General features: G+C 38.0%; 2 pseudogenes; one reads left to right on the top strand and one right to left on the bottom strand.

Annotated features, from left to right (window-relative positions):
• Positions 1-9982: 9982 nt before the first annotated feature.
• On the bottom strand, positions 9983-10101 carry LOC135052126 (5S ribosomal RNA; annotated as a pseudogene).
• Positions 10102-12773: 2672 nt separating this feature from the next.
• LOC135052086 (5S ribosomal RNA) lies at positions 12774-12892 on the top strand (annotated as a pseudogene).
• The last annotated feature ends 7602 nt before the right edge of the window (positions 12893-20494 follow it).

The following is a 20494-nucleotide window of genomic DNA, read 5'->3' as shown; positions in this document are numbered from 1 at the left end:
CAAGGGGTTTAAGAGTATTCTAACATTTATCGATTATTGAAAACCCGGAATTACAAAAGAAATGGGAAGAGACACTTGACACATGTTCATTCTCCTTGATGAAACTATTGATACAATATAGAAATGAGAAGGTAACTAAGATAACTGAATCAATAGATGAGGTTAAGGAAAACCTCCTCAAATTTAAAGACCACTCTAGCTTTAAAAGTAAAGATGAACAAATAAATATGCGAGTGGAAAAATTTGAGAAGGATTTAGTGTACCTTAAGAAACAAAAGTATGCCCGTGATTTGGAAGATTACAAAACAAATGCTGTTAGATCATACAATAAAAAGAGTAGAGATAATGAACAGGTTGAACACTTCCACCCAAAACACCTGTTAATACTAATATGAGGAGTTCATTTAGGACTCACTATTCCCCCAGACCCAATAGATTTGAGAAAAGAACTCCCATATATCAATCACGAGCTAGATTCTACTCAAATGAAAGGAGACCCAAATCTGAAATTACTACCCAAATGAAAGAAATACACCTGACCAATCTAAGGATTTTCGTCAGTACACAAAATTTCACCATCAAAATCCCTACGATCACCTAACAATACCTACCCCAAAAAAACGAAGACAAAGAGAGGAAGAAGAGGAGGAAGAGGAAATAAGAGAAACCAGGAAAACAAGGTTCAAATAGATACTAAAGGTATATATAACCTCTCCTCCCATGAATTAACTACTAACCAGATATCCCTATTACAAAAAGGTTTAAATTATGCTCCTACGAGAGAACCAAACATCTTTGAATTATTCTTAGAACTAAATAAATTCACCAGAGAGCTCTGTAGGAAATGATACTTTGCAGCAAAAAGATTAAATAAAGATATAGGGTCACAAAATACCGTTGAGATGCCAATCATATTAAATGAATCCGATAAAGAAGGACTTTTATGTCTAGAAGAATTACTTAAAGATAATTTGGATACTGTAAATATATTTGACATTGAGGCTCACAGGACTTCATCGGATACTCCTAAATTTAAAAGAAGTCACAATTCTTCCCGCTGGAACATAAGAGTCCTGCAATTAATATCTTTTATACTAAGACTTTGGGTGATTTTAAAAGAATCTGCCAAAAGACACATAAGAACTCCCTAGGTCGTCAAAATTTATCTAAAGCAGAAAGATTGGCTCTTAAAGAACTCAAAGATACTCTCTCTTTAGTTGTTAAACCAGCGGATAAGGGGGGTGGGATCATCATCCAAAACCGTGAGGATTACGTCTCAGAGGCAGATAGGCAATTACAAGATACCAAATATTACTTGCCTCTGAGGGGTGATCCCACCTCCCCTTTTCTGCTTGAATACAAAATGATGTTAGATACAGCTAAAATGGAGAATGCCATATCTGAAGATTAATTTTATTTTTTGTTATGTCCTCACCCGGTCACTCCTGTTTTTTATCACTTACCTAAAATTCACAAATCACTTTTATCACCTCCTGGATGTCCTATTATTTCGGGTATAGGGTCCCTCACATCTAATTTATCTTATTTTGTAGATACTCACTTACAAAAACACGTCAGTAATTTGGAATCACATATTAAAGACACCACACATATTTTACAAAAAACTATGGGGAGGCACTGGACTAGAGGGTGGGGATTTCTCACCCTTGATGTCCAGGCTCTCTATACAAATATACCACATCAAAATGGAATGGATGCCGTTAATCATTATCTTATGAAAGACGAGAATTTATTGGACAATCGACGTGATTTTATTCTGCAGTCTATTTGGTATATCTTAACTCACAATTATTTTTTATTTCACAATGTTTATTATTAACAGGCACTTGGGACGGCCATGGGGACCAGATTTGCGCCAAGCTTCGCAAATCTCTACATGGGCCGCTTCGAGGAAGAATATATATGGGGCGGCCCATTTAGAGATAATCTGGTCCTCTATGGCCGTTTTATAGATGATTTGTTTATTATTTGGGGAGGAGGTCTCTCACGTGCACAAGAATTTGTTAATTATCTAAATCAAAACACATTTAATCTCACATTCACCTACACGTTTGATTTAGACACTGTTAATTTTTTAGATGTGGCATTCTCTATACAAAACGATATAATTATATCCTCAAATTATGTTAAACTTGTGGGAGCTAATAATTATTTGCATTATAACAGTGCTCATTATAAACCATGGGTCACTAATATACCAAAAAATCAAATAATAAGATTGAGACGTAATTGTACTAGAGATGAAGATTATTATGATCAAGTAGAGACTATGATGAATAATTTCGAACGAAGGGGATACCCAAAAAAACTTTTGGATGAATCTAGAATTTATGCAAGATCCATAAATAGATCTGACCTTCTAAACAGAAAAGAGAAGAAAGATAAGGGAAGGAGGAGGGGTCAAAAAGAGGTGATAGTTAATTTGGATAGAACAACAGAACAACAGAATATAGGTAGACAGAAACCACCAGAGACAGTGACATTCTTATCAAAATTCAATTCCAAGTCCAACGACATCAAAAAGATTGTCATGACCAATTTCGGAATTTTAAAACAGGATCCAATTTTGGGTGAATCTATAGGAGAGAAACCACGAGTAGTTTTCAAAAAGAACATTAATATTAAAAATATATTGGCACCTAGTGAATTAAGAGTACAAAAAGATAAAACTACAGTGAATACATGGCTACCAGTGAAACCTATTGGCAACTACAAATGTAATAAGCCTATTTGTTTGACATGTAATCATATTACTAATAAAGCACTCTCAGTGACATCCAGTGTAAATGGAAAAAGTTTTCCCATAAAACAATATTTAAGCTGTGAATCAACATATAGTGTATACGTATTGCAGTGTCCATGTTCACTGCAATATGTAGGTAGAACTACAAGATCAATAAAATCTAGATTTAGAGAGCATCGAAGGAACATTATTAACAAGTCTCTGAAACATAGTGTGTCTAGACATTTTGTAAGAATGCATAATAGTGAGCCGAAGGGGTTGTCATTAACAGTAGTAGAACAATATCTTAATACGAAATGAGGGGGAAGTAGATTTCGTCATGTTTGTCTGGGGGAGTCATCTTGGATCTTTAAATTGGACACTCTAAGTCCAAATGGTCTAAACGAAGCACTTGATTATACACCATTAGACTAACCTGGTGATTAGAGTATGATTGGTGGGGAAAATATATGGTCATCAGTAACCATATAGGGCATTATAGATCAAGACATAATTAGTCCACAATGAAGGTACATACTGGAGTAAATATAACATTAACCTCATTATTGGTCCATTGAATAAATAAGAGAAATTAAATATAAATAAAAATTGAATGTAGTATGGATGGATAGAAATTTAAATGTACATTCTCTATACATATATGTGCATCTTTTTATTTGTATATGTATGTATGTGTATGTGTCTCTATATGTATTTTTACCTATATTTTTATCCTTAGCATCAGAATATTTAATATTATCATTTTCATGTTTATTTTTATTTTAATTTTTAATTTTATTATATCCCATATAGTATGGGTTATCATACTTAGAACTATTCCGCCAAAACCAAGAGACTGTTTTATTGTTTGATTAATTATATAGTTTTTAGGTATAAATAATGCCAAACTTTGAATATCTAGATAAAGCAATACAGCATTTTATATAGATTCAAAGTGAAACTGCTCTTGAGTAATCATTCAATTAAGATCCGATTAATTAAATACAGGTGATTCGAGCTTCTCATTGAGAGGTAGATAAAAAGCTAACACTCCACTGAGAAGCCAGTCTTGAGGAAGTCCCGAGAATTGACGGGACGAAACGCGTTGACGTCATCACCCATTTTCAACCGCTGCATTTGTGATCGTGTCTTTGGCCGCTCCTGCCGCTCCTGCCGTTCTCAGCTGTGCCGGTTTTCTGCCGCTCACCCTGCCGCATCCTCTGTGCCATTGGACTGCCGCCTACAGTGTCTTTACACCTAGGACACCTACACCTACGGCTCGTCGGCATTGTGGCTCCTTGAACGCTGCCTAGTGCAGCGCTGACAACTTGTCAAAGTCTCCACTACAGCTGACTGTGTGCTTGTAAACGCTGCCCACCAGCCGGGAACTCCTAAAGGTATTCACCTCAAAATCAATCTTTGCACTTGTGCTATAGTGCCTAAAGCGGAGAACATTCCCAGGAAAGGGTAAATATAATCCCGTTTTGATTGGGCAAAACACATCAGGAAGGACTAATCCTGCACTGGGACGCCAGTGACAGGATAAGTGGAGACCTTTATACTAACATCTATATATTTACAAACCGGCATATAGTGATAAGAAAAATGTGGCACTAACGGCACTTTAAACAGTTGAATAATGATTTCTAAACAACTGGTTATCTTTGTAAGAATTACGGGTGAATCAATTAAGTCAAAACGGCTTCATATTATAATATCCTAGTCAGGAATGCATTCCGGTTGAAATATACTAGTAATTGAGCAGATATATTTTAATGTATGTTTTAACAAATGTATTTAAGTGTAATGTGATTTGTTTCTAGTAAAATTATAAAAATTTAAAAAGTCTCTTGGTTTTTAGTAGAGGCAAATACTCACCTTTATCACTGTATTTGGAGTCACTGAAGCGCACAGACACAATCTATTGTATCCTTTGAATAATGTCCTTTGAATTAATGGCCAACAAGCCTATGGCCCAAGCCTCCTTAATGCTCTTTTAAAGTAATGGACCACGCATGTGAATACACTGATTACACCCAACTCCAATGATCCCTCCCCCAGCAATGGCTAGTAGTAAAACAGTTTAAAGAAAATAAACTAACATACCAACCACTGAGATCTCTCAGAGTCATGCCCTCTTGCCTATACTCAGGAGATAAACATTCCAATTTATCAATAGCAACCCATCATGTATGGATGGTGTAATGGTTAGCATTACTGCCTCACAGCAATGAGGTTATGGGTTTGATTCCCACCATGGTCCTAACTGTGTGGAGTTTGTATATTCTCCCCGTACTTGCGTGGGTTTCCTCCGGGTACTCCGGTTTCCTCCCACAATCCAAAAATATACTGGTAGGTTAATTGGCTTCCAACAAATAAACCCTAGCGTGAATCTGTGTGTACATGGGGTCAGGAATATAGATTGTAATCTCCACTAGGGCAGGGACTGATGTGAATGGCCACATATTCTCTGTAAAGTGCTGAGGAATATGTGTGTGCTATATAAATAACTGGTAATAAATAAATAAATAAATAAATAAATCATGTACATAAGCAATCTAATAAAAAAGCAGATTCCTTATGTCTATAGCAATGCTATCATTCTTAACACCCAATTTGTTAATTAGTAATTCAGTGCAATCAGTAGTGATAATCTGCAGCTCTCATTTTCAATAGACCTAGATAAGTATATATTCACAAGCAGTCATTTGTGTGCAATGTTCTGCAAGAGGTTAGTAGATGGAATTACCTAGATAAGTATATATTCACAAGCAGTCATTTGTTTGCAATGTTCTGCAGGAGGCTAGTAGATGAAATTACCTAGATAAGTATATATTCACAAGCAGTCATTTGTGTGCAATGTTCTGCAAGAGGTTAGTAGATGGAATTACCTAGATAAGTATATAGTCACAAGCAGTCATTTGTGTGCAATGTTCTGCAGGAGGCTAGTAGATGGAATTACCTAGATAAGTATATATTCACAGGCAGTCATTTGTGTGCAATGTTCTGCAGGAGGCTAGTAGATGGAATTACCTAGATAAGTATATATTCACAAGCGGTCATTTGTTTGCAATGTTCTGCAGGAGGCTAGTAGATGGAATTACCTAGATAAGTATATATTCACAAGCAGTCATTTGTTTGCAATGTTCTGCAGGATGCTAGTAGATGGAATTACCTAGATAAGTATATATTTACAAGAAGTCATTTGTGTGCAATGTTCTGCAGGAGGCTAGTAGATGGAATTACCTAGATAAGGGAAATATTATCTGCGCAAACTCCTTAACGAAAATTGTATTTAAATTTGCAGCCGTAGGACAAACCGTTACCCTAAATGGTTGTAGCTTAAAAAATAAGAATTCCAGGCGCAATATTTAAATGGAAAATTAGAAGATGAAAGAAAAGGAGAAGAAAAATAGAGAAGACAAAATATAGGAAAGTGCCAGACTGAATAAAAATTACAGTGCTTTTATTTAACTCAAATTAAAAATCTTTATGAACACAATAAAACATCAATGGGATCTATTTCCCATGTTAGTCCATTTGAATATAAATGGATCCACACAGTCACAGCCTGATCGGCTCGCAATGTCCTGGGACCTGATCTCCTTGGCCACAAAGGCTCCCAAAAAGTAATCAGTGTTCTTTGTAGTTTAAAAGGTATTGTGCTTTAAAACGTCACATTACGGTCCCATCATTTGTATCATATGTAATTTTTAACAATAAGATAGGACCATAGAACCCGGTGCAGTAACAGAGTTATTCCAGATTGTAGTGGGTACTATTTCATTTCCTGTCAACAAAATGTATGTCAGGTGTACCTTCTGTAGTTTTCTCTGTCCGCCGTCTCCCCGCCTTAGTCTCCGTTCAAGCTCCCTCCTTGGTAGACTCGCCCGCCGCCGCCTCCCAGAGCCTCAGTGCTCCTTCGTCCTGCACTGCCGGTGGGTTACGAGCAACACCACTCTGGCTTCCGGTTTCGCGGTCCGTGGCTTCCGGGGGTGTGAGCGGGGTGTGGGTGAGCGGCGTTCACTCGGGTGACAGATTCTGAATGCAGCTCCAACGCATTTTCCCCCCTCAGGGGCTTCGTAAGCCCCTGAGGGGGGGAAATGCGTTGGAGCTGCATTCAGAATCTGTCACCCGAGTGAACGCCGCTCACCCACACCCCGCTCACACCCCCGGAAGCCACGGACCGCGAAACCGGAAGCCAGAGTGGTGTTGCTCGTAACCCACCGGCAGTGCAGGACGAAGGAGCACTGAGGCTCTGGGAGGCGGCGGCGGGCGAGTCTACCAAGGAGGGAGCTTGAACGGAGACTAAGGCGGGGAGACGGCGGACAGAGAAAACTACAGAAGGTACACCTGACATACATTTTGTTGACAGGAAATGAAATAGTACCCACTACAATCTGGAATAACTCTGTTACTGCACCGGGTTCTATGGTCCTATCTTATTGTTAAAAATTACATATGATACAAATGATGGGACCGTAATGTGACGTTTTTAAAGCACAATACCTTTTAAACTACAAAGAACACTGATTACTTTTTGGGAGCCTTTGTGGCCAAGGAGATCAGGTCCCAGGACATTGCGAGCCGATCAGGCTGTGACTGTGTGGATCCATTTATATTCAAATGGACTAACATGGGAAATAGATCCCATTGATGTTTTATTGTGTTCATAAAGATTTTTAATTTGAGTTAAATAAAAGCACTGTAATTTTTATTCAGTCTGGCAATTACCTAGATAAGTATATATTCACAAGCAGTCATTTGTGTGCAATGTTCTGCAGGAGGCTAGTAGATGGAATTACCTAGATAAGTATATAGTCACAAGCAGTCATTTGTGTGCAATGTTCTGCAGGAGGCTAGTAGATGGAATTACCTAGATAAGTATATATTCACAAGCAGTCATTTGTGTGCAATGTTCTGCAAGAGGTTAGTAGATGGAATTACCTAGATAAGTATATATTCACAAGCAGTCATTTGTTTGCAATGTTCTGCAGGAGGCTAGTAGATGGAATTACCTAGATAAGTATATATTCACAAGCAGTCATTTGTGTGCAATGTTCTGCAAGAGGTTAGTCGATGGAATTACCTAGATAAGTATATAGTCACAAGCAGTCATTTGTGTGCAATGTTCTGCAGGAGGCTAGTAGATGGAATTACCTAGATAAGTATATATTCACAGGCAGTCATTTGTGTGCAATGTTCTGCAGGAGGCTAGTAGATGGAATTACCTAGATAAGTATATATTCACAAGCGGTCATTTGTTTTCAATGTTCTGCAGGAGGCTAGTAGATGGAATTACCTAGATAAGTATATATTCACAAGCAGTCATTTGTTTGCAATGTTCTGCAGAAGGCTAGTAGATGGAATTACCTAGATAAGTATATATTTACAAGAAGTCATTTGTGTGAAATGTTCTGCAGGAGGCTAGTAGATGGAATTACCTAGATAAGTATATATTCACAAGCAGTCATTTGTTTGCAATGTTTTGCAGGAGGCTAGTTTATGGAATTACCAAGATAAGTATATATTCACAAGCATGTTCTGCAGGAGGCTAGAAGATTATCAAGAACAGGTCATGAAAGTGTATTCGGCATTTGAGAAACAGGGATATCCAGTGCATATTCTTGATAATGCATTCAAAGCCACTAATAATATCTTCAAATCGATATTAATACATTACAGACAGTACAAAGAAGGGCAACTAAAATTGTGCATGGCCTACATCGCAAAACATACCCAGAAAGACTAAAAAAAATTCAATATGTATAGTTTGGAGCAGAGAAGCGAAAGGAGGGACATGATAGAAACTTTGAAATATATCAAGGGTTTTAACAAAGTCCAGGAGGAAAACATTCTCCAAATGAAGAGAAGCAATAGGACACAAGGACATGCACTGAGACTAGAGGGAGGTAGATTCAGTGGAAATTTGAGGAAAAATTACTTCACAAAAAGGGTAGTGGAAAAGTGGAACATCCTCCCATCAGAGGTGATAGAGGCTAAGACAGTAGAGCAACTTAAACATGCATGGGATAGACATAAGGATATTCATATGTTTGGGGAAATACCGCACTGGTGTATAATAGATATTAAGTGTCAATATAATTACCAAAATGAAAGATAAAGAGAAAACCTAGTTTTCTCATTCTTATTTGGTAGTGCACCCTGAGTCAATATAACTACTTGAAACAGCAATATGGAGAAAAAAAGAGACTCTTTTGTGGGCGCACTCTTAACTTGAAATAACGGGGGTCATTCTGAGTGATCGTTCGTTGCCGATTTTTGCAACGGAGCGATTAAGGCTAAAATGCGCATGGGCATGGCACGCAGTGAGCATGCGCTAAGTATTTTAACACAAAACTTAGTAGATTTACTCACGTCCGAACGAAGAATTTTCATCGTTGAAGTGATCGGAGTGTGATTGACAGGAAGTGGGTGTTTCTGGGCGGAAACTGGCCGTTTTCTGGGAGTGTGTGGAAAAACGCAGGCGTGTCAGGGAAAAACGCGGGAGTGTCTGGAGAAACGGGGGAGTGGCTGGCCAAACGCAGGGCGTGTTTGTGATGTCAAACCAGGAACGAAACGGCCTGAGCTGATCGCAATCTGTCAGTAGGTCTGGAGCTACTCAGAAACTGCTAAGAATTTTCTATTCGCAATCCTGCTAATCTTTCGTTCGCTATTCTGCTAAGCTAAGATACACTCCCAGAGGGCGACGGCCTAGCATGTGCAATGCTGCTAAAATCTGCTAGCAAGCGAACAACTCGGAATGACCCCCAATGTGTGGAATGTTGAAGATGAATATAAATATAAAATTTAACTTTTATTAGTATCACAAAATAAAATAGTCAGTGGTCAATGAAATAAGATAACATTCAAAAATTATAATGAAGTAAGTAGCAAATAAATGCTGATGCTAATAAGAACAATGAAATACAATGAACAGAATAACAATACAATTAATAACAATTCAATGCTACTATTAGCATGATAAATTCCGGCCGCCAAGATCCAATCAGAGTGTCATAGGGGATTAACCCGAATAATTTTAGGAGACAAATGAGCCGCCCATGTGTGTTAGCCCCGCATTGATAAACAATTAGAACAGCTTATGAAGACTAGGGTATAAGAAGGCAGAAGAATATAATATAACCAGCTGTCATGAAAAAAAAGAGCAGTAGGAAATAAGATAGCAGGGTGAATGTGCTTTCAGTGTTAAACTCTGAGCATTATGGGCCAGTCTGAGCTCTACTAAACTGAGTCTTCTTCAAAGGTCGCCCACTTGAGTACTGACCCAGCCCAACACTGATTAGCTTCCAAGATCATATGGCTTTGGGCGTTTCCAGTGTGGTATGATAGTAGAGAGAAATAAATGATAAACGGAAGCTCTGGAATCACTGATGAGAGTTCTCGAGTTTTATAGTGTAAAGAATAAGATGGAGCCGCTGCCAATATTAGACAGGGGTAAACCCTGAATCAATGGTGAGAGTCCATGAAAGATAGGTAAAAGTTGAAAGAAAAAAAGGAAAATAAGGAGGGGAGAGCATGACCAATAATAAAGGACCTATCACACAGTTTAGGGTTAATTCACAGGGGGCATATTGAAGTATTTAATAGTAACAGTTACTAATAGCAATTGCTAAAGTGAGGGAAAAAGCTGTAATGTTTTTAAATGAACCGAATGGATTGAGGTTAGGTATCTTGTAGTTTCTACAGTGGTAATATTTAAAGTGCCGAATACAAGAGTCTAAAGGTATCTATACATTTATAATCCCAGAGGAAAAATAACAAGGTAGCAAAACTATGATATTATGTACCTAAAAGTTTCCACAACAATGATATTCTAGTGCCAGATATAGATATCAAAAAGTATCAATAATTGAGCCAAGAAAAAGAATAACAATGTAACCAGTACACAGTCAGTATATATGAGACTGTGAGTGCATATAAACAGTATGAGAAGATATCTGCAAAAATAAACACAGACTAGATGAGTGACTTCAAACATGATATGAATTGATGACTGAGTGCTGATTAGCACACAAGCATGTATAATAATATTTAGATGAACCAATAGTAGCTACAGGAGACGATAAATGCGGGTAATCCAGTCAGTGCGGATGACAGTTAAATAATTGTTACCATAGATAGGACAGAAGTGGCAATGCTGGAGATAAATAAATAAATACACTGATATTACCAGCAGCGAATGATAGATGGAAAGTCCTGATCCTACTAGATAACTTCTCTGTCAGTGAAAGGGATGAACGTGGCGGCCATGCTGGAAAAGTACAGGGCGCAGGTGGACGTGGACGTCCTGTACTGCAATCTGTCTCAGCAGCGAATGTTGGACGGAGAGTCCTGTAATATGCGGCAATGTGTCCCCGTCGGTGGAGGATGAAACATATACGGCCGGGCTGAGAGGGACTATGGCGCAGGCAGGTGTTGGCGTCCCATGCTGCAATCAATCTGTGTCATTTGAGGATGGGCTAGAAAGGCACAGGGCAGCGGCAGGTGTGAGTTGGCATACGGCACTCTGGACAGTGGGAAGAAGAGGCGGTCAGAAGGCTGCAAACAGTCTCTGTCGTTGGGTTGTTTTCTGCTGGGCTGGAAAGGCGCAGGGCAGCGGCAGGTGTGAGTGGACATGCGGCACTCTGGACAGCCGGAAAGAGGAGTGGGCAGAAGACGCATTTCACCCATATACCGGGATTGATCACTTCCTGACCATCCCTCTTTCCGGCTGTCCGGAGTGCCACATGCCCACTTACACCTGCCGCTGCCCTGCGCCTTTCCAGCCCGGCAGAAAACATCCCCAATGACAGAGACTGTTTGCAGCCTTCTGACCGCCTCTTCTTCCCGCTGTCCGGAGTGCCGTATGCCAACTCACACCAGCCGTTGCCCTGTGCCTTTCTAGCCCATCCTCAAATGACAGAGACTGATTGCAGCACGGGACGCCAACACCTGCCTGCACCATATGCCCTCTCAGCCCAGACGTACGTTTCATCCTCCACCGACGGAGACACATTGCCGCATGTTACAGGACTCTCCGTCCCATATTCACTGCTGAGACAGATTGCAGTATGGGACGTCCACATCCATCTGCGCCCTGTACTTTTCCAGCACGGCTGCCACGTTCATCCCTTTCACTGACGGAGAAGTTATCTAGTAGGAACAGGACTTTCCATCTGTCATTCGCTGCTGGTAATATCAGTGTATTTATTTATTTATCTCCAGCATTGCAACTTCTGTCCTATCTATGGTAACAATTATTTAACTGTCATCCGCACTGACTGGATTACCCGCATTTATCGTCTCCTGCAGCTACTATTGGTTCATCTAAATATTATTATACACGCTTGTGTGCTAATCAGCACTCAGTCATCAATTCATATCATGTTTGAAGTCACTCATCTAGTCTGTGTTTATTTTTGCAGATATCTTCTCATACTGTTTATATGCACTCACAGTCTCATATATACTGACTGTGTACTGGTTACATTGTTATTCTTTTTCTTGGCTCAATTATTGATACTTTTTGATATCTATATCTGGCACTAGAATATCATTGTTGTGGAAACTTTTAGGTACATAATATCATAGTTTTGCTACCTTGTTATTTTTCCTCTGGGATTATAAATGTATAGATACCTTTAGACTCTTGTATTCGGCACTTTAAATATTACCACTGTAGAAACTACAAGATACCTAACCTCAATCCATTCGGTTCATTTAAAAACATTACAGCTTTTTCCCTCACTTTAGCAATTGCTATTAGTAACTGTTACTATTAAATACTTCAATATGCCCTCTGTGAATTAACCCTAAACTGTCTGATAGGGCCTTTTTATTGGTCATGCTCTCCCCTCCTTATTTTCCTTTTTTTCTTTCAACTTTTACCTATCTTTCATGGACTCTCACCATTGATTCAGGGTTTACCCCTGTCTAATTTTGGCAACAGCTCCATCTCATTCTTTACACTATAAAACTTGTGAACCCTCATCAGTGATTCCAGAGCTTCCGTTCATCGTTCATTTCTCTCTACTATCATACCACACTGGAAACGCCCAAAGCCACCCGATCTTGGAAGCTAATTAGTGTTGGGCTGAGTCAGTACTCAAGTGGGTGACCTTTGAGGAAGACTCAGTTTAGTAGAGCTCAGACTGGCCCATTATGCTCAGAGTCTAACACTGAAAGCAGATTCACCCTGCCATCTTATTTCCTACTGCTCTTTTTTTCATGACAGCTGGTTGTATTATATTCTTTTGCCTTCTTATACCCTAGTCTTCATAAATTGTTCTAATTGTTTATCAGTGCGGGGCTAACACACATGGGTGGCTCATTTGTCTCCTAAAATTATTCGGGTTATTCCCCTATGACACTCTGATTGGATCTTGGCGGCCAGAATTTATCATGCTAATAGTAGCATTGAATTGTTATTAAATGTATTGTTATTCTGTTCATCGTATTTCATTGTTCTACTTAGCATCAGCATTTATTTGCTACTTACTTCATTAACATTTTTGAATGTTATCTTATTTCATTGACCACTGACTATTTTATTTAGTGATACTAATAAAAGTTAAATTTTATATTTATATTCATCTTCAACATTTCACACATTATTTCAAGTTAAGAGTGCACCCACAAAAGAGTCTATTTTTTTCTCCATATTGCTGTCTCATAGACATAAGGATATCCTTACAAAGAAATAAGGATCAAATAAGTTTTGAGATAAAAATATGGATAAAAAAAGGGCAGACTAGATGGGCCAAGTGGTTCTTGTCTGCCTTCAAATTTTATTTTTCTATAAAAGAGAAAGACATCTACTTTTGAATAAAGGCCCTAAAACATGTAAGAACCGTCTTGATGACACATTATCCTTTGTAATCCAATATAACACACATGCCTCAGATATTAAAAAGATAATTCTCAAAAATTAATCCATTCTCAAAATGGATCCTTTACTAAATCCAACATCTGCTACTATTGTGAAGGTGAGTTATAGGAAGTCTGGCACTCTACAATATAAACTTGCTCCCAGTATGTTTAAAAGAAGAAAATCCTTATTATGTAATGATATGAAGAACTCTAACGGTCTTCTAGACAGGGTAAAAGAAAAACCAAAGGGTTTCTTTAAATGTATGAGAAACAGATGTCTTAAATGTAATAATGTTGTTTTGAAAACAAAGAGATTTAAGTCTAACAATACAGGGGAAACTTTTTCAATTGATGTTTTTGTTAACTGCAAATTCTCATATGTTGTGTATTTTATAGAGTGTGGCTGTGGACAACAGTACGTAGGGCGCACTATTAGGAAGGTTAAAGTGAGCTTCCTAGAGCATAGAAGAAATGTACTAAAAAAAAGTCCACTTCACAGCCTATCTAGACATACAAGTCAGTATGAACAAGGGAATTTGACAGATATTAAAATCTGTATTCTTGAACAAGTTAAATTAACAGAAAGGGGAGGGGATCGATTTAACTTACTTTGCAAAAGGGAAGCATACTGGATTTTTAGACTGAAAACCCTAGAACCTTTAGGGTTAAATGAGAATATTGAATTAAATAACTTCTGATAGCCGTTTTATAAGTATTTTATTTTATTAATTTGAAGGTATGTGATTATGGAGCTGTATGGATCAGGACTAAGGAAGTCCTCTTTAGGTTAGTCTAATTAATGAGTTGATTACCATAAATAGAAACAGTAATAAATGGTGTCCAGTTGTGTAGTTTCTTTATATATACACAATGGGTGCACCATTTAGTGGTAATTCTAATTTTGATATGGTCTAGTGGGAATTAGAACCTTCTCTAGTGATTACCTGTATCTTGTTCCTGTCAAATCTGTTTCTTATGAAAAATGTTTATGTCATATTTTTTAAACTAATTGGTTAATTGGGGTTCTAATAAGCACATGTGTATACATGTGTGTATTTGGATGCATGTATGTGGTATTTTTATATACACATATATGCATATGTGTATCTTTTATTTAGACTTTGATCTTATGGTCTCCAGATTAGTCTGGTTCCAAGTTTTTTTGTTTGAAAAGTTAGGCACCTCTTTGTGACATTACTACTATTACTATTATTAATATTAATTCATTGTTATTTACATATTTTATTTTATTGATTTTATTATATATGCTTATATTTGATATAACAAAACTGCTAATAATTGATGTAGTTAAAAACATAGGTAACTTGTATGCTGCTGATTGCGATCTAACATGCAAGAAAAAAAGCCATTTGGTTCCTCCAGCACCCTGAATGATAACAGTAACCAGATATAAATCCCACATAATAATGGAATTCAGAGATCTTCGTTACACATATTTGCGCAAATGTGTGGTTAAGCCCCAAAGCCGCATCAAGGCATCTCTGTATATTTGGGGTCCCTAGCGCTATATCTAGGTGCAGGGTGTGGCACCCCAAAACACCAGCATAAGCCAGAAAGCCCAGCGTAGCATACCAGTGAAAAACTATAGTGTTAATAAATTAGTATTTAGGAAACCAAAGCTATAGAGAGGGTGATACAAACATGAAATGTAATTAAAATAGAGAAATAGTGTTAAAAAATTAATAAGTGAAAAGTGTTAATAGAATGTAAAGATATGCCACACTAAAGCCATCCAGCTCAGCCAGTCTAGAGGCACCACACCTCACACCTCCATTACCCCAATCTGGGTCTAATATTAACCAGCAAGGAGCCACATGATAATGGCTCCTTACTATAATATGGCTAAGCTAAGAGCTACATACCTTGGAACAACCCCATAATGCTTCATGTGGCATGTCAGGGCCTGCACCTCCTCCTAATGCAGGAACCTCTCTGCCTCTCACAACAGACATATATATATTGGTAGATGCTCAATTAGCTTAGTAATATCATTCATGTGCTCGATTTAACATGCAAACCATCATGGGTTAAATGAACCAACCAATAAAATTATCCTTATGGGTATATAAAGGAGCCCTGGAAACCAATGGCCCACCCTTTAATGAAACAGATGTTTGATTGGGCGGAGAAATGCATCAGCTGACACACAGCAGGTGGACCGCAGGTGGAACGCATCAACCAGAAGCACCGAAACCAGAAGTGAGAATACGCGACATCCACGAGCATCCCTGGTCTCCAGCAGCCACTGCACAGTGTGATCTTTAAACAAGCTGTTTTGGGCTACTGCTAAAGGTGTCTCAATGTGCATTATACCCAGCTTGTTTGCTAAATGTACCTCCTGTATGCAGATACAGCTTTCTCCTTTACACACAACGGTCTTAATACCATAAGGAGCTAATCAGGAGAAGAACAGGACTGTGCTGACAACTAAATAGGAGCACTCCTCTAAATCCATATTCAAATGGAAGGGTGATGTATGATTTCACCATATTTCATCATACTGCAAATTAGGAACTGATTACTCCATTTTCACTAATTATTTGCATGTGTAAACTAATTAATTTAGTATTAATGAGAACTGAACTTATTACTAACAACTAATCTGCATGTGAAGCTTCATAAACACCTGTGTTTCCCTGTTGGATGTGTTTTATTTTAACATGGGCTTTTTAAACTTTAAAGCTTGTCTAAACTTTTAATAAACTGTAAACTTAATTATATCAAATCAGCAGCTGATATAAGTTTTTGTGCGCCTTCACTTTATTGTTGTATTTTTTGTCTTTTCATCTCTCTGGTGGATTTCCAGGTCTTCAGTGTGAAGGCAGCCAATTAAGTTATCTTTCTTCTATTGTATTTAATATTTATTTATATATTAATATTAGTGCCTGACACAGTTTATATTACAGTTGGACAAAACCATGTGCACTGCAGGGGAGGCAGATATAACATGTGCAAAGAGAGTAAGATTTGGGTGGGTCATTCTGTTTCTGTGCAGGGTAAATTCTTGCTGCTTTATTTTTATACTGCAATTTAGATTTCAGTTTGAACACACCCCACCCAAATCTAACTTTCTCTGCACATGGTATATCTGCCCCCCCCCTGCAATGCACTTGGTTTTGCCCAACTGCTAACAAATTCTGCTGTGATCAACTCTTAATTACCCCCTAATTTTTACTTATTATTCCTAATAGCACATAAGTTTCAGTTTAAATCAAAGCAAGATGCTTGTATGAAGTGATGCTCCAATAAATGTGTGTATTAACTTTATTCAAAAGTTCTGCATTCTATCATCAAACACTTTCAAAATTAGTCATGTGACACAAGTGACATCACTTGTCTCAAAGCTAAAGGGGTAATACAGACCTTATCACTAGCCTGCGTTTTCTCACAGCCTGCGATCAGTTCTGAACTGCGCATGCATATGTACTGCAATGCGCAGGCACAACAGACTGCAGCAACGAGGATCGGTGCATAGCGATGGGATGGTGCGAAAAAAGCGATCACACAGGGATCGCAAGGTGCTGACAGGAAGAGGGCATTTGAGGGTGGCAACTGACCATTTTTAGGGAGTGTCCGGAAAAACGCAGGCATATCCAAGCGTTGGAACGGAGGGTGTCTGATGTCAATTTTGGTCCTGGACAGGCTGATGTGATTGCAGTCCTGGGCTGCGCAGAGACTGCACAAAATCAGTTTGTGCAGCTCTGCTACACATGCATTCGCACACTTGCACAGCTAAAATACACTCCCCCAGTAGGCAGCGACTATATAATCGCAGGGCTGCAAAATTTGCTGCCCAGCAATTAGGTCTGAATTAGGACCTAAGTGACATATCTGATCACCAAATACAAGGATTTATTTTTTATATGATGAGTTTTCAATCATCTGTTATTTGTCTATAATATTATTATAGCTCAATATATACAGTATACAAAAAAATCATTAAATTATATATTTCATTAGCAAAACAATTATGTGTTTGAGAAACAGAACATTTCTAAAAATCCAACTTTCAGCATATTTATTAACTTATTTAAAAGGGTTTTATTTAGCTGAATTTTATGTAAGTAAAGCTAGACATTAAAACATAATTGTACTTGATGATTGCTATGCAATATGTCTCAGTAAAGATTTCCATTTCAACCCAAATTTCTCAACTGTGTTAATCAAAGTACTTGGCAAAATAAATTTTGCATGCTTGCTTTATGGTGTTATATCTCCTCCCAGAGGTAAGCTGCTGTATTGTTGATTGTATGTATAACTTCACAATATCATCTACATTGCTCTCAGTTATATTCTATGGTATACTGTAGATTACTAAGTAAAACAAGATTCAGTATGAATCAATTAATTATCATTAATGGAAAAAAATACTGTTTTTTAATGTCTTAATTTTAATGAGCTATTATTTAAAATTGTACACTCCAAAGCAACTATTTATGAATGTCCAGAATATTCTTCATCACAATATTAATCTTACATGTGACACTTTTTTATGAACTAAAACTCATCTGAATTTTGTATCAGACTTTACTGTATAGGAGCCTTACCAACAAAACAGTTTTTAGCAGTGGTACTAACGTAACTTTTTAAACAATGATATATGAAAACATTTTAATTTACTGTTTTATAAAACCAATAGGGAAATTTCTTTCCTGTAGTACAAATAAAGCTGAATAGGTTGCTGTAAATTGACTTAATATAATTACAATCCCAATAAATTAGCTTTCCCATTAGGACTCAGAATGCAAACAGCCAATTAAAAAAAACTAAATTGTTGTTATCATCAGCGGCACATATTAATATCAGTTCTGGGGGAAAATTTACTAAAAATCAGGTTTAGTCCGAGTTTAAACACGTTGGAATACATGAGAGTTTTTCAAGATCACTCACTCACATTTACTTAGAATTGTGTATGACAGAATTCTTTTTTTGGATGGGCTGCAATCACCATGTTTAGTCGTGTTTATTAGTGTGCGAAAGTTGTGCTACAGTATGTCTGAATTCTATAAACCTGCCTGTCAGCAATGTGTTTGGAGAAGGCTGTAGGCTGGCCATTGATTGGCTAAGAGACAGACTACTCACAGCCAATCAGTTGCCTGTTCCCATGGTAGTGGCCAGTGATTGACTGATTGGAATAGATGTGAATTAACACATATAGGACCTTCACTTTCAAGAGCAGTGCTATTTGTACAGGATCCAGTCACGATTCCGGAGTTCAGGATCCTAGCTGTTAAAATATAGATGCCGGAAACCCAACACTGATCATAATGCCGGTGCCAGCATCATGACACCCAGGATCCCAATCAATTTACTGCCGGCCTGCCTGGGAGGTAGTCAACAGGGGGTGTTAGGTTTTGGCTGTGGGGTGAGGGTTAAGGTTTGGCTGTGCGACCGGTGGGGTTAAGGTTAGGCTGTGAGGAGGGCAACTTAGGTTTAGGCACTACCAGAGGGTTGGAGCTAGGCTGCAGGGGAGTGGGTGGGGTGTTAGGTTTAGGAGGCCATAGGGGGAAGGTAAGTATACTTACCTACCACTGTTGGGATTCTGATCATCAGGATGCTGCGATTGGTATTCTGCCCTACACATTTACCGATTATATTGAAAGATACACTATGAATGATCATGTTCATTAATGAATGAGATATTGCTCATATCTTTTAGTGTGTAAGCACCAACAATGCATGGCCCGTGCTCGTTCAACGCTGATGCTGGCTCATTTATGCATGCAAGTCAATATGGACAATATCGTCCATATTAGATGCAAGGCTATGGTGCCAGGTGACGGGGAGAGTGAAGAAACGTAACTCTCCCTGTCACACCACTCCCCACCACCGGTGCATCGTTCGGCCGTATCAACCATCGGGCACCTCAGTGGCCAGTGTTTAGTGCCCTTATGAGTTATGTAACAAAAAATAGGATCAGGTGTGTTTGGATGCTCAAAGTGTTGATGCTGCAGGTGAGGTCTTTTACTCATAAATGTCTTTGAACTTTTACAAAAATGCTGAGTGTACTGAGTATTCTTGTTAGGGCTTGATGCAGAGTTGGACAGATATTGGGGTAATGTTGCTTTCAAGCTGCATGCACAATAAAACATTTTATATTCATGAAAATGCTAACTTTTCTAAATCCCGTGATGCACATCCTCCCTGTCCATACTAGCTTATATGCTTGGTTTGTTACTCCTCCTTCTCCTCCTCCTCCTCATCAAAATCTTTGTGAACTCTACCCTTTACCAGTTGCAAAATATATGCCTCTAAAAACGCATATTTTTGCTTACACCCTGGTCTGCATAGCCGACACAGCCACCCTGAAAACATCACATTGCACACCAGTCTTTAAAATAAAAATATTCTTGAAATGTGTATAACCCACTTGTAGTTTGCATGCTTAGATTGGGTGCATACACTCCACCACCAGTATGTTCATCTTAACATCATAGTACTGTGCACTTAATGCCACTGAATATTTGAGTAAAATAGTAGCTGTCAAAGAGGAGAAGATAAGTCTACTCAAAAACTAATATAAAGCAATTAAAAAAAGAAACACAATAATTACAGTTTATTTATTTTATTTTTATTTTATTGTTTTACTAGGCACAGGTTTGGTTAATAAGTAATAATATATAGTACAGTATATGCGTACATATAGTGAACATATCACAAAATTACATACAGTATTTATTAATAACAACTGAAATAAGTATGGAAATAAAACATCCAAGGAAAGACCAAAATGGAAAATAAAAAACTCTTTCACAATAACAGGGTTAATGGCAAACCCAGTAAAATGTGCAGAGACTATAACATAGGCTTCTCTCTGGAGATATTTCCTACCCACCTATTGTTCTAGCTCTTACAAAG

Source organism: Pseudophryne corroboree, chromosome 2, assembly GCF_028390025.1.
Source record: "Pseudophryne corroboree isolate aPseCor3 chromosome 2, aPseCor3.hap2, whole genome shotgun sequence".
Classification (NCBI taxonomy): domain Eukaryota; kingdom Metazoa; phylum Chordata; class Amphibia; order Anura; family Myobatrachidae; genus Pseudophryne; species Pseudophryne corroboree.
Note: the sequence above shows the minus strand (reverse complement) of the source record. Positions and strands in the feature narration are given on the sequence as shown.